Genomic DNA, 12,321 nt, shown 5'->3' with positions numbered 1-12,321 from the left:
ACTCCCCCCACACTGACCCTCTGACAATGCTGCACTTCCTCCACACTGACCCTCTGACAATGCTGCACCCCCTCCACACTGACCCTCTGACAATGCTGCACTCCCTCCTCACTGACCCTCTGACAATGCTGCACTCCCTCCACACTGACCCTCTGACAATGCTGCACTCCCTCCATACTGAGCCTCTGACAATGCTGCATTCCCACCACTCTGATCCTCTGACAATGCTGCACCCCCTCCACACTGATCCTCTGACAATGCTGCACTCCCTCCACACTGATCCTCTGATAATTCTGCACTCCCTCCTCACTGACCATCTGACAATGCTGCATTCCCTCCACACTGACTCTCTGACAATGCTGCACTCCCTCCACACTGACCCTCTGACAATGCTGCACCCCCTCCACACTGTCCCTCTGACAATGCTGCACCCCCTCCACACTGACCCTCTAGCAATCCTGCACTCCCTCCACACTGATCCTCTGATAGTGATGCACTCCCTCAGTACTGACTCTCTGACAGTGTGAAAGTTGCCCTATACTGACCCTCCGACAGTGTGCCCCAATCTCAGGTCAAAACCTCTGACATTGCAGCACTCCCTCAGTACTGACTCATTGACAATATAGCACTCCCTCAGTACTGACCCATTGCCTTGGTCGTGCACCTCTGACAGTCCAGCAGTGCCTCAGTACTGTCTATCTGACAGTGCAGCACTCCCTCAGTACTGACCCTCTGACAGTGTAGCACTCCCTCAGTACTGACCCTCTGACTGTGGAAGTGGCCCTATATTGACCCTCTGACAGTGTGGCCCAATCTCAGGCCAAAACCTCTGACAGTACAGCACTCCATCATAACTGACTCTCTGACAGTACAGCACTGCATCAGTACTGACTCATTGACAGTGTAGTACTCTCTCAGTACTGACCCTCTGCCTCGGTCCTCCACCTCTGACAGTCCAGCAGTGCCTCAGGTTACTATCTATCTGACAGTGTAGCACTCTCTCTGTACTAACCCTCTGACAGTGCAGCACTCCCTCAGTACTGACCTTCTGACAGTGCAGCGCTCCCTCAGTACTGACCCTCTGACAGTGCAGCACTCCCTCAGTACTGACCGTCTGACAGTGCAGCGCTCCCTCAGTACTGACCCTCAGACAATGAGGCACTCCCTCAGTACTGACCCTCTGATGCTGTAGTGCTCTCTCAGTGCAGATCCTCTGATAGGGAGGCTTGCCGTCTGGACTGACCCTCTGACAGTGTGGTGCTCACTCAGTACTGACCCTCCGACAGTGCAGCACTCCCTCAGTACTGACCCTCTGACAGTGCAGCACTCCCTCAGTACTGACCCTCTGACAGTGCAGCACTCCCTCAGTATTGACCCTCTGAGAGTGCAGCACTCCCTCAGTACTGACCCTCTGACCGTGCAGCACTCCCTCAGTACTGACCCTCTGACAGTGCAGCGGTCCCTCAGTACTGACCCTCTGACAGTGCAGCACTCCCTCAGTACTGACCCTCTGACAGTGCAGCGCTCCGTCAGTACTGACCCTCTGACAGTGCAGCACTCCCACTGTACTGACTCTCTGACAGTGCAGCACTCCCTCAGTATTGACTCTCTGACCGTGCAGCACTCCCTCAGTACTGACCCTCTGACAGTGCAGCACTCCCTCAGTACTGACCATCTGACAGTGCAGCATTCCCTCAGTCCTGACGCTCACACAGTGCAGAACTTCCTCAGTACAGACCATCTGACTGTGTGGCTCTGCCCCCATACCGACCATGTGACAGTGCGGTACTGCCTCAGTACTGACCCTCTGACAGTGCAGCTCTTTGGCAGTGCAGCACTCCTTTAGTTCTGACATTCTTACAGTGTAGTGCTCCCTCAGTACAAACCCTCTGAGAATGCACCGCTCCATCAGTACTGACCCTCTGACACTGCAGCACTCCCTCAGTACTGACCCTCTCACAGTGCGGCACTCCATCAGTACTGACCCTCTGACATTGCAGCACTCCCTCAGTACTGACCATCTTACAGTGCATCATTCCCACAGTACTAACCCTCTGACAGTACAGCACTCCCTAGGTACTGACCCTCTGGCAGTGCAGCACTCCCTCAGGGCTTCATGGTAATTTCAGACATGATAGAGATTGAACCAACAATGTTGGCATCACGAACCTGTTAGCTGAGGTTAATGACCCCCCTTTGTAGCAGAGGGATTCAATCCCTCTGACAGTGCAGCACTCCCTCAGTGTTGACCTTCCGACAGTGTAGCACTCCCTCAGTACTGACTCTCGGACAGTGCAGCACTCCCTCAGTACTGACCTTCTGACAGTGCAGCACTCCCTCAGTACTGACCCTCTGACAGTGCAGCACTCCCTCAGTACTGACCCTCTGACAGTGCAGGACTCCCTCAGTACTGACCCTCTGACAGTGCAGCACTCCCTCAGTACTGACCCTCTGACAGTGCAGCACTCCCTCAGTACTGACCTTCTGACATTGCAGCACTCCCTCAGTGTTGACCTTCCGACAGTGCAGCACTCCCTCAGTACTGACCCTCTGACAGTGAAGCACTCCCTCAGTACTGACCCTCTGACAGTGCAGCACTCCCTCAGTACTGACCTTCTGACAGTGCAGCACTCCCTCAGTGTTGACCTTCCGACAGTGCAGCACTCCCTCAGTGTTGACCTTCCGACAGTGCAGCACTCCCTCAGTGTTGACCCTCTGACAGTGCAGCACTCCCTCAGTCTTGACCCTCTGACAGTGCAGCACTCCCTCAGTGTTGATCTTCCGACAGTGCAGCACTCCCTCAGCACTGACCCACTTTTTTTCTATTTCACAGAGTCTTGTGGAAATTTGTAGACATAGGGTTTGCAGATTCTGAGGAAGCATGAGAGAGACACACAAACCAAACCCTGTCTGAAACTCTCGGCAATAGACTATTCAGAGGCACAGAGTCACTGAGCTGAAACTCTCTGCAATAGACTATTCAGAGGCACAGAGTCACTGAGATGAAATTCTCTGCAATAGACTATTCAGAGGCACAGAGTCACTGAGATGAAACTCTCTGCAATAGACTACTCAGAGGCACAGAGTCACAGAGATGCACAGCTTGGAAATGGACGGTCCTATCCAACTCGCCCATAACAACCAGATATTCTCATTCCATTTCATTCCATTTGCTAGCACTTGGCTGATATCCCTCTAAACCCTTCCTATTCACATAATCATCCTGATGCCTTTGAAATGTCGCAATTATACCAGCCCCCATCACTTCCTCTGACAGCTACCTGCATGCCCTTGAATAAGTGCTCAAACATTCATACTGTCGATACAAACTCTAATAAACACCAACCTACGAAGGATACCATTGTCATTTTCAACTGACCCTTAGCTTCTTCATTTCGCTGATTTGAACAGAGGTAAAGAAACAGAGTTAGTGACCATCCACCGTCACCCTGTTATAAAACTTATTTTCAAATGTGGCTTGTATGTGATTCCCACCCCCTCTAATAGTTGCCTGGAAGGTGGGGGTGGGGTGTACTCTCTTGCTGCAGTCCTTGGGTGTCCCACAGTGATGTTAGGGACGGAGCTCTGGGATTGTGACCTGAACCATGTAAAGAGCTCTCTTACTGGAGTGCTTTTTTAAAGTTGGGAAGTTATTATAGACCAGGAGGACCCGAGAGCTGTTGTTCTGTCAGAGGGAGAGGCCTGGTGGGTCACACACCTCAGGTAAGGGGCGAGGTTGAGAAGCTGGGGCCTTCATGGTCATTTCAAACATGATAGAGATTGAGCCAACAATGTTGGCATCACGAACTTGTTAGCTGTGGTAACTGACCCCCCTTTGTAGCAGAGGGGTTCAATCCCTTGAACAGAGCAAGCTTGAGAATTCAACACTAAAATCAATCTGTACGGACGCGCTGGAGACCTGAAACATCAATATAGAGATTGCTGAAGAGGCTAAACATGTCTGGCTGCATCTCTGAAGGGAGAGGGAGAAAGAGACAGAGAGTTCACCTTTCAATCCAGTGATTTCTGCGGGAAAGTTCCTTCAGAACAGACCATTTTGATGAAGGGTCACTTGACAAAGGCACTTCACAAAGTTCCTGATCAATGTAACTTTGTGATGTTAGTTCAGAAGGAACAGCTCAGACCTAACATTTCGGTGTGCCTTTGTTCTGTATCTGTTCTCCCATGTTGCCCGCCCTCCGAATACAATACCTTACACAGCCTTAAACCTGTTTGTCAACTTTCAGCAGAAGCAGCCTCAGGGCATTGAACACAGACTGAATTACTCAGTGACACTTGGATCAGGTGAAGTTCTCAAGTAAACAGATGGTGGGGAAATTCAGCACAATTCAGCAGGTAGCAACGCTGAAGAGAGAGAGAGGAACAATTCGCATTCCAAGTGACTCTTCCTCAAAACGGTCTGTTCTGAAGGAACTTTCCCGCAGAAATCACTGGATTGAAAGGTGAACTCTCTCTCTGTCTCTTTCTCCGTCTCCCTTCCAAGATGCTGCCGGACATGCTGAGCTTCTTCAGCAATCTCTGTTTTGATGTTTCAGGTCTCTAGTACGTCCGTACATATTGATTTTAGTGTTGAATTCTCCAGCTTACTCTGTTAAAGGGATTGAATCCCTCTGCTACAAAGGGGGGTCAGTTACCACAGCTAACAGGTTCGTGATGCCAATATTGTTGGTTCGATCTCTATCATGTCTGAAATGACCATGAAGGCCCCAGCTTCTCAACCTCTCCTCTCACCTGAGGTGTGTGACCCACCAGTCCTCTCTCTCTGACAAGACAGCAGCTCTCGGGTCCTCCTGGTCTATAATAACTTCCCAACTTTAAAAAGGACACTCCAGTAAGAGAGCTCTTTACATGGTTCAGGTCAAACTCCTGGAGCTCCCTCCCTAACATCACTGTGGGACACCCAAGGACTGCAGCAGGAGAGTACACCTCACCCCCACCTTCCAGGCAACTATTAGAGGGTGTGGGAATCACATACAAGCCACATTTGAAAATAAGTTTTATAACAGGGTGACGGTGGATGGTCACTAACTCTGTTTCTTTACCTCTGTTCAAATCAGCGTAATGAAGAAGCTCAGGGTCAGTTGAAAATGACAGAGGGTCAGTACTGAGGGAGCACCATACTGTCAGAGGGTCAGCACAGAGGGAGCGCCATACTGTCAGAGGGTCAGCACAGAGGGAGCGCCATACTGTCAGAGGGTCAGCACAGAGGGAGTGCCACACTGTCAGAGGGTCAGCACAGAGGGAGTGCCACACTGTCAGAGGGTCAGTACAGAGAGAGTGCCACACTGTCAGAGGGTCAGTACAGAGAGAGTGCCACACTGTCAGAGGGTCAGTACAGAGGGAGTGCCACACTGTCAGAGGGTCAGTACAGAGAGAGTGCTACACTGTCAGAGGGTCAGTACAGAGAGAGTGCTACACTGTCAGAGGGTCAGTACAGAGGGAGTGCCACACTGTCAGAGGGTCAGCACAGAGGGAGTGCCACACTGTCAGAGGGTCAGTACAGAGAGGGTGCTACACTGTCAGAGGGTCAGCACAGAGGGAGTGCCACACTGTCAGAGGGTCAGTACAGAGAGAGTGCTACACTGTCAGAGGGTCAGCACAGAGGGAGTGCCACACTGTCAGAGGGTCAGCACAGAGGGAGTGCCACACTGTCAGAGGTCAGTACAGAGAGAGTGCCACACTGTCAGAGGGTCAGTACAGAGGGAGTGCCACACTGTCAGAGGGTCAGCACAGAGGGAGTGCCACACTGTCAGAGGGTCAGTACAGAGAGAGTGCTACACTGTCAGATGGTCTGTACAGAGAGAGTGCTACACTGTCAGATGGTCAGTATTGAGGCACTGCTGGACTGTCAGAGGTGCAGGACCGAGCCAGAGGGTTAGTACTGAGGGAGTGCTACACTGTCAATGGGTCAGTACTGAGGGACCACAGCGATGTGAGGGGGCCAGTACTGAGGGATCACCACGCTGTGAGGGGGTCAGTACTGAGGGATCACCGCGCTGTGAGGGGGTCAGTACTGAGGGATCACCGCGCTGTGAGGGGGTCAGTACTGAGGGATCACCGCGCTGTGAGGGGGTCAGTACTGAGGGATCACCGCGCTGTGAGGGGGTCAGTACTGAGGGATCACCGCACTGTGAGGGGGTCAGTACTGAGGGATCACCGCACTGTGAGGGGATTAGTACTGAGGGATCACCGCACTGTGAGGGGGTCAGTACTGAGGGAGCACCACACTATGTGTCGGACAGTCAGTACTGAGTGATTGCTGCATTGCCAGAGGGTCAGTACTGAGAGAGTGATGCACACTCAAAGGGTCATTACGGAGGGAGCGCTACACAGTCAGTGTGTCAGTTCTGTGGGAGTGTTGTTACAGAGGGTCAGGACTGAGGGAGTGCTGGACTATCAGAAGTGCAGGACTGAGGCAGTGCCGCACTATCAGAATGTCAGTACTGAGGGAGTTCTGCTCTGTCGGAGGGTCAGTACTGAGAAAATGCCACGTTATCGGAGGGTCAGTACCGAGGGAGTGCTGCACTGTAGAAATGTCAGTGCTGAGGGAATGCTATTGTGTCAGAATTTCATTTCTGAGGGTGTGCTGCAGTGTCAAAGGACCAGTGCTGAGGGATTGCAGCACTGTCAGAGTGTCAGTACTGAGGGATTGCAGCACCGTCAGGGGCCAAGGGGCTGTTGCAGTGTCAGAGGGTCAGTTCTGAGGGAGTATTGAATGATCAGAGGATGCGCCTGTCTTAAAGTCAGTATGAAGGTGCGCCACACTGTGGGAGGGTCAGTGTACGTGCAATGCTTCACTGTCAGTACAGAGGGTCAGTACAGAGGGAGTGCCGCAGTGTCATAGGAACAGTACTGAGGGGAGTCTCACTGTCAGAGGGCCAATACCAAGGGAGTGCTGCACTGTCAGAGGGTCAGTACTGAGGGAGTGCTGCACTGTCAGAGGGTCAGTACTGAGGGAGTGCTGCACTGTCAGAGGATACTACTGCAGGAGTGCTGCGCTATCAGGGGGTCAGTAATGGGGAATAGCTGCAATGTCAGAGGGTCAATCTGGGGGCAGTGCTGCACTGTGAGAAGGTCAGTACTGAGGGAGTGCTGCACTGACAGAGGATCATGACTGAGGGAGCGCTGCACTGACAGAGGATCATTACTGAGGGAGCGCAGCACTGACAGAGGATCATTACTGAGGGAGTGCTACACTGTCAGCGCATCAGTCTGGGGGATACCTGCATTGTAAGAGAGTCAGGACTGATTGAGTGCCACACTATCAGATGGGCTGAATGGCCTAATTTCTGCTCCCATAGCTTGTGGCCTAAGAGGAATATCTGAAATTGTTCAGTATATTTCTGCCTCTGCTTCCTACATACCCTGCTCAGAATTAATCCCACGTTCAGATTCCAGAGACTGTGTTCAAACAGACCGTCTTCATTTGGTTACCACCCTCTTTTCCCAGTGTTGGGGTTTCTGTTTCGTGTGACTGACTTGCCAGCTCAAAGGGATATTTTCATGCTGCAGGGCTGAGGTTTATTCCTCAGCTTCTGTGTGCTCATCCCAAATGAATCCCACTGTCCCACACTCATCACAGTCGTGTGTTCCATATTTCTGAGTTTCCCAATGCTAATCCACATCCAGACTGACATCCCACACTCCTCCAAATCGTATCACAGGCTAATTGCCTGGGAGAAAGGAATGCTAAGAGGGGAAATAGAATTCTGAATGGACCTTACAGTGACATTAAGGGTGAATTGATAATGACAGAAACACAGTGAGAATTTGTGCATGGACCCAGAGGCTACAGTGAATGGATTCATTTTGTCAATGCTCATTGGGACAGGGTTGGTATGAAATCGTGAAGATGCTCTGTGATACAATTAAATGAATGAGCATATATATATAGAGAGATGGTTCTGAGTGGTCTGGTCTTCTTACAACCCAATAAATCTCCAAAGACGGTGGAAATGTATCTCAGTTTACCGAATGAGGTGATGGAGGAAGTAGCAGGTACACTTGCAAACATTTTCAAATCCCCTCTGGCCACAAGAGAGGTGTCGTCGGACAGACCATGTGGTACTGTTATTCAAGAAGGAGCATGGGATATACCAGGCAGCTACAGGCCAGTCAGGCTAATACCGTGGGTGGGACGTCTGTTGGAAGCAATTTTGGGAGATAGAATTAATCAGCATTTAAAGAGACTGGAGTTCATGAAGACCAGTCAGAATGGTTGTGTTAAGTGGAGGTCAGGTCTTACCAATGGGATTGCACTTTTTAAGGAGGTGACCAGGTGTGTAAAAAGGTGCAACACTTTCCTGTCGCCTGCTTGGAGGTCAGTAAGGCTTTTTATCAGGATCCATACTGGAAACTATAGTGAACATAAAAACTCAAGATCCAAGGAATTTGGCGCAGAATGCTGAGTGGCAGGAAGCAGACAGTGATGGCCCAATTAGAAATCTCTGTCTGTTCATGTCTCACTGTTGGGGTCTTGCTGATGTGGTTGATAGAAAAGGTTTAGATTTGAATGGTGGAGGGTTAATCATTGGGTTCATGAATGATATGAAGATTGGTTGGGTGATAAATACTGAGGAGGATAGCCTTAGATTACAGAAGGATGGAGATGGCCTTGTCAGATGGACCGATCAGTGGCAACGGGTGAGGTGCCTGAAGACTGGAGGGTGATTAATGATGGGCCATTATTGAAGTAAGGCTGCAAGGAACAGCCATTGAACTATGGAGCTGTGAGCCTGATGGCAGTGGGGGGTAAGCTGTTGGAGGGCATTCTGAGAGACAACTTACATGGATTTGGAAAAGCAAGAATTGATTAGGGATGGTCAGCATGGCTTGTGGAAATGGTTTATCCAACTTGATAGAGGTTTTGAAGGGTTGACTGAGAAGATAGATGAGAAAGTTTCACATGGGAGACTGGTTAGTAAAAGGTTAGATGACATGACATCCAGGGAGAGAGAACAGCACGGTGCCGCAGTGGTTAGCACTGCTTCCTCACAGCACCAAGGATGCAACTTTGATTCTAGCTCCCAGCCACTGTCTGTGTGGAGTTTACACATTCTCCCTGTATCTGTGGGTTTCCTCTGGGTGTTCCGGTTTCTACCCACAATCCAAATATGTGCTGGTTAGGTGGGGTGGCCATGGGAAATGCAACATTACAGGGATAGAATAGAGAGTGTGAGTGTAGGTGGGATGCTTTTCAGACGGCCGATGTGGACCTGATGGGCCGAATGGCCTGATTTTACACTGTAGGAATTCAATGATTAATCAAGAGACCCAATAATGTTCTGAGGATCAGGGCTCCAATCTTGGACTGCGGTGGATGTCGGTCCTTACAATCTGAAGGGGTTTGTGGATAAATGCAGTCTGAGAGTTGGGCTGGGCTGTGTTCTGAGGTGTTAAGGGTGTGAATATTTTGTGGAGGTACTGTATGAGGGGCATTGTGGGTATACACAATAGAGTGGTGCTTTCTGAGGTATGAGGGAGCACTGTCTGGTGGTACAAGGTGCAGAATGTAGGAAGGTACAGATACCCTTCCCTGATCATTCCCTCAGGGTCCGCAAGGCACACTGGTGTCGCAATTTGGGATGGAGGCCACGTCCATTTTAGAAGATTCAGATCTTTTTGAACAAACATTGAAAGATAACATCACCATGTGTCTTAAACATGGATTGGAGGAAAACTGTTGTCAATGTATGGTCACTTGTAGCTTGGAGACTCTCTAGAAAAGCAGGCACCCAAACAGACCAACGCTGTCGATGCAAGACGTGGTGCACAGGAAGATCCAACAAGTCATTTGCAGTTACTGTCTGTCTCCCTACAGCAGTCATCATGCGAGATCAGGGTTTAGTCCTAGGAGAAGTAATCTCTCCATCGAACCTTCCTCCATGTTTGTACAGTAATCGTGGTTGTGTGTGTGTATCTCTGTGTGTGAGAGAGAGACAGAGAGCGAGTGTCTGTCTGTGTGTGAGAGAGAGAGTGCATGTGTGTGTATCTCTGTGTGTCTGTGTGTGTGAGAGAGGGATTATGTGTTTATGTATGTGTCTGTTTGAGTGTGTGTTTGTGTGCGTGTGTGTGTGTGAGAGAGGAATGTGTGTGTGTGTTTGAGGAAGTCAGAGTGTGTTTGAAAGAGAGTGTGTGTTTGTATGTATGTGTGTGAGAGGAATGTGTGTGTGAGAGAGAGAGGAATGTGTGTGTATATGTTTGAGAGTGTGTGTTTGGGAGAGTGAGTGTCTGTGAGAGTGTGTGTGTGTGTGTGTGTGTGTGTGTGTGTGTGTGTCTGTGTGTGTCTGTGACACAAAGGAGACACAAAGGTGCAAAATCCTAGAGAGGGGGCAGCTGCAAAGTCTGATCCCACCGATCTCACTGCTTCCCACTCCCATGAGAGCTCTTATGTATATTTCTGTGTACCCAGCTGTCTCTCCCACATTTTTCCTTCACTCCCTATCTCACAACATCCTTCATATCTCTGCCCTGTTGACATTTCCCTGCAGATTCCCTTCCTCCAACACTCTGCCCCATTGTCACCCCATCATGTTTTTCAGGAATGTTTAATCATTCAATCTTCCCCAACACCAACACCTTGCTCATCTCTCTCTGCATCTTTCTCTCAGCTCTGGGGGATCTTGCCTTTCTTGTCTCTAAATCATTCTCATTGCATCACAGCAGCCCCCCCCACCCCCACCCCTCAACTCTCTCAGCTCTATGCTGCTGCTGCAACTCCCCCCTCTCTCTCTCTCTCTCTCTCTCTCTGTCCTATATCTCTCCCTGGGATTTCTCTCTTGCTGTCTATTTGAACTTCACTCCCTGTCTTTGCCTCCCCTTTTCCCCCTCAAATCTGTCTGACATTGTATTTCTCTTCCTAGGGTTTTACTATCTCTCTCTCCTTTTCTCTCTCTGCCTCTCTCTTGCTCTTTTTCAGTTCTTCTCACTTTCTCTCCCACCCTCTGCCTGCCTGTCTTTCTCGTGTTCTCTCCCTCCCTCTCACTGTCTGTCTACCCATCTCTCTTTCTCTCTTGTCGTTTCTCTCCCTCTGTCTCCCTAGACCCCTGTCCCAGTAACTGGGAAAGGGACATTGGGAAGAGTTTGTCTCTGTCTCGCTGGATGTTGTACAGTTAATGCAGAGGATCAACCTTTTCCTGGTCTCTCCCGAATGTTACCTCGACTGTGGGGAGGGGGTTAGTGTAAGGGACATAAAAGGACTTTTCTCATTGAGTCTGAAATGAAGAAAAAGAGAAGGGAAGGGTGACAAAAAGAGAAAGAGAGAGATGGAGAGAGTGGGGATGGAGAAATTGAGGAGAGAGAGAGATGGGGAGTGAGAAACAGGGAGAGGAAGAAGGACACATATGAAGGGAGAGCGACAGTGTGTGCAGCTGGGGAATGGTTGCAGAGTGGGATCTTTCTGTGCATGACAGCAGTCAGTCAAAAGGTGTGTTAGTCTCTGCACCATGTCCTCTAGCCCAGGAGCTGTGGGTCTACATGGGAAGGGGGAGATTGGGAGACAAGGGGGGAGTGGGACAGCCAGAGATGGGGGACTGTTTGATGGGGTTTTGGGGTTGGTGGAGAAAGGAGGGGCTGCTGTGAGAGAGAGAGAGATTGAGGGAGGGACAGCATGAGACACAAAGTCTGAGACAGGATGGAGAAGAGGTGTTCAAAGTTTGGGAGAAGATTTGTAGCTCGGGTGCTCATTGTTGTGGTTCTGTTCGCCGAGCTAGGAATTTATGTTACAGACGTTTCGTCCCCTGTCACATCGACCTGGACCCAATATACCGGCTACTGCAGCGGACAGCTGGAACTGACAACCGGAAGCAGCAGAGACAGGCCACTATACATGTCAGAGGAAACATCACAGAAGCGCTTCACAGGAGGCTCCCAAACACTGAGGATGTCACCTAGACAGGGGATGAAACGTCTGTAACACAAATTCCCAACTCGGTGAACAGAACCATAACACGGAGAAGAGGTTTCCACAGAAAGGATAGTCAGTGAGGCCATTCAGGGGACAATCCTGAGGATCCTGAACAGGACCAAGATCATTTAATGGGGGAGGGGGGAATGGGCAGAAAGGACTCCATCTGTGATACAAGCCTTCTATAATTCTGGGACTGGGATCTTGCTGTGCATTAAAACAGCCACAGGCCAGTCAGTCAACCCAAACTCATTTACCTGTGTGAGAAAGTGAGGACTGCAGATGCTGGAAAGTCAGAGTTACAAAGTGAGGAGCTGGGGAAGCCCAGCGGGTCAGCCAGGAGAGTCGATGGTTCTGGCCTGACCTGCTTGGCTTTTCCAGCTCCGCACTTTTCC

The 12,321-nt window shown here is 50.2% G+C and overlaps 1 long non-coding RNA gene across 1 annotated transcript in view; it reads left to right on the top strand.

The window, feature by feature from the left end:
* Positions 1-4,407: 4,407 nt before the first annotated feature.
* The window catches only part of LOC140471958 (uncharacterized), a 122,986-nt gene continuing 115,072 nt past the window's right edge, over positions 4,408-12,321 (top strand). The window contains exon 1 of the long non-coding RNA XR_011957288.1: positions 4,408-4,463. This is a non-coding gene — a long non-coding RNA (uncharacterized lncRNA). The remainder of the gene's footprint in view (positions 4,464-12,321) is intronic.

This window comes from Chiloscyllium punctatum, unplaced genomic scaffold, assembly GCF_047496795.1.
Source record: "Chiloscyllium punctatum isolate Juve2018m unplaced genomic scaffold, sChiPun1.3 scaffold_211, whole genome shotgun sequence".
In the NCBI taxonomy this organism is placed as follows: domain Eukaryota; kingdom Metazoa; phylum Chordata; class Chondrichthyes; order Orectolobiformes; family Hemiscylliidae; genus Chiloscyllium; species Chiloscyllium punctatum.
Note: the sequence above shows the minus strand (reverse complement) of the source record. Positions and strands in the feature narration are given on the sequence as shown.